This window comes from Nansenia antarctica, assembly GCF_963989245.1.
Source record: "Nansenia antarctica genome assembly, chromosome: 12".
In the NCBI taxonomy this organism is placed as follows: Eukaryota; Metazoa; Chordata; class Actinopteri; order Argentiniformes; family Microstomatidae; genus Nansenia; species Nansenia antarctica.
This window is the reverse complement of record NC_137682.1, coordinates 14,067,056-14,070,033: the sequence shown is the minus strand read 5'-3', so window position 1 is coordinate 14,070,033 and position 2,978 is coordinate 14,067,056. Positions and strand designations below refer to the sequence as shown.

The following is a 2,978-nucleotide window of genomic DNA, read 5'->3' as shown; positions in this document are numbered from 1 at the left end:
CCTGCCTCCCTGTCAGTCATCCATTCTTACAATATCACTGGGTTATTAAGCTGCGTTGCCAAGGCAACAGGACACAGAACACTTAAGCTAGTCTGACAGATGTCTGACGAGCAGGAAATCTATTTTGCTGCATTCTCAAAATACAGAAGCCAACTTTTCTATCAATCTCTCTCTTTTATTTATTTTGCATTTGTTTGTGTCATGGGCATGAAATTATATATTTTAAAAAGTGCCCGCTGGTCTTTCAGGTGTTGTTTTATACTACTGTATAAAGGTTTTCCACACAGTCAAATCTCGCTGTAAACATTTTTTTTTACAAAAACAATTTTGTACAAATAAAAATAAAAAGAAGATATGTTCTCTATTTCAAAGATAAAAAAACTACTTGAGAGCTGAGCGCTGGCTGGTGTTGTACATAGCTGTTGTTGTGTGGAGGGTGGGGGAGGAGTTGTTCAGTGGCACAGTTTTTACCTCGTTTGTGTACATAAATCCTTTTCATTGGCCGTGGGTGTAAATATGTGATTGTCATTGGCCATTCTGGTGTGAAGGATAGCCAATGAAGCCTCAGTTTGTGTGTGTGAATCTTAGGACCAGACAATGGGTTGACGGTGACTGGACACAAAGTATTAATTTATTTTTATATGTGCAGGGACTTTTTTTTTTCGTTTTCTTTTTTTTAAAGTTTTACACAATTTTCTTGATTATATAAAAAAAACTCGTTTTATATTATGGGCACCATGTTTTCATCCGTGTTCACTTCTGTTTGAGTCAATTTTGTACAACTGAGAAATTAAATAAAAAATGAAAAACAGACTTTGCATTTCAAAAACACCAAAAATAAAGATATGTTCTGGAAAAGGAAACGGATTCAAACTGTTGCTGACAAAGGAAAAAGAGGAATTCTGATCTGGTTTGTAGTTTAAAGTTGTGGTTTGAGTGGGAAAAAAATTAAACATTGATTAACAGTACTTTTGTAATCCGAATTTTTTATGCTTTGGTTTAATAAAGAACGGATCTACCTCCCCTACGCCTGTGGTCTGAAAACATGTGCTTCTCTTGGTTACGTTTCTCTGTCCTCCTTTGGGTGAAAGAAGGGATGAAGTAAATGGATAGACAGGCATGTTTGATCTCTTCATTCTTGGGTGCAGATGCTTTTACTCCATTTGAATCATGATTCATTGAAACAAACATTTGTCTTAAAACAATTAAACACCCCTGTGTTTCTCACCTGGTATCTACCTCTCCTGTTTCTCACCTGGTATCTACCTCTCCTCTGTTTCTCACCTGGTATCTACCTCTCCTCTGTTTCTCACCTGGTATCTACCTCTCCTCTGTTTCTCACCTGGTATCTACCTCCTCTGTTTCTCACCTGGTATCTACCTCTCCTCTGTTTCTCACCTGGTATCTACCTCTCCTCTGTTTCTCACCTGGTATCTACCTCTCCTCTGTTTCTCACCTGGTATCTACCTCTACCTTTGTCCGTGTTGGGGGCATCTAACAGTTTATCTGCAGACCTCCATTTTTACTGATGCAGGGTCACCCTGCCCTAGCAAATACACACACCGTGTCCCCCCCATCCCTGATGACTTCCAGCTGCCCAGTACTGGCAGCTGTGTGCGTGCGTGCGTGTTTAAGGTGGGTGGGGGGGGGGGGGGGCACCATTCTGCTACATCTGCTTCTGCTCGGGTAATTAAAAGCTCACTTTCCTCTTGCATCTCAGCCCCCCCAGGACTCTTCAACCCCCCCCAAACATCCAGCCCACTCCCCCTATCTGAGCACCCCCCCCCCCTCCCTCCACAACATCCTCCCTCCTTCCTTCTCTCTATCAGTCCTGTCAATCAAATCCAGGCTGTTTAAACATGCCCTCCCTCCCTTCTTCCCAGCCCCCTCCAAGACCCTCTCCTTTGTAAACCCCCCTGCCCACACCCCTCAACATTACCCCCCACCCCCCCCTCTCTCTCTCTCTCTCTCTCTCTCACCCCTCCTTTCATTCATATTCTGGGAGTGTTTCCCCCCCTCCTCTGGAGTTTGAGCAGGACTGGCGTCCATCATCGATCACCTCCCAGCAGGCACTGCTTCTCTCGGGGGTGGGGGGGGGGGGGGTGTTTATCAGCTGAGTGAGGACCCCCATGCTACCCCACCAGGTGCCTGATCAAAAGTCTAACACTAAGCCCCAGAGTGTCAGGGGTGCAAGGCAGGCTGGGAAATACACACACACACACACACACACATTCACACACAATGATTAGATAGTGGACCAGCACAGTCGCTATACTCTACTAGGCCTTGTGATTATGCAAACAAGTAGCAGGCAGACAGTTGAAGCCCCAGACTGTCACAGTGTGGAACACAACAGGGTCACATGGAAGAGTCACATCAAAACAGGGTTTTAAACAATGATACGCAATGTCATTGAAGAGTATTAACAATGCAGCATGTATAGAGAAATTAAACAATGTTGATCTTCTATAACATAACATTTCATGGTACACAAAAATACAACTCCTACTCTAGTAAAATATAAAGATTAAAATGTTATTTGTCATACATCTGTAATTGATATAATGAAATGTTTTGGGCCATTCTCGATCAAAAACAATTAACAACAATCAACAATACATTATAACATAGTAATAATAAAAAAGGGGCAATAGTAGTGCATAAGGTGTAGGTAGTATAAGTAGCAGCAGTAATGGTTGCAATAATAACCCAGATCAGGGTCGAAACCTATCCCTGGACTAGAAGTCGTGTTCAACTAAACAATTAAAAGTTGTTGTTTTCTGTCGAAGAGTGATGGACCTTATAGATGTGTTTATTAGTCATTCAAATGTCATATCCAGTATTTAGTCATTCATATAAATCATATATGACCTCTTGGACTAAACCGGGAGGTCAGAGTGAAGCATTAGCAGAGCCTCTCATTGGTACAGTAATGTGGTGTAAAATCATTATGGAATGGGAGCCGTGAGGGTTAATCC

General features: G+C 42.3%; 1 protein-coding gene across 1 annotated transcript in view; it reads left to right on the top strand.

Annotated features, from left to right (window-relative positions):
• Positions 1–937, top strand: part of mllt10 (MLLT10 histone lysine methyltransferase DOT1L cofactor) — a 41,229-nt gene extending 40,292 nt beyond the window's left edge. The window contains exon 20 of the mRNA XM_080543525.1: positions 1–937. This exon is cut by the window's left edge and continues 1,193 nt beyond it. The gene's annotated coding sequence lies outside the window, so the exon portion shown is untranslated.
• The last annotated feature ends 2,041 nt before the right edge of the window (positions 938–2,978 follow it).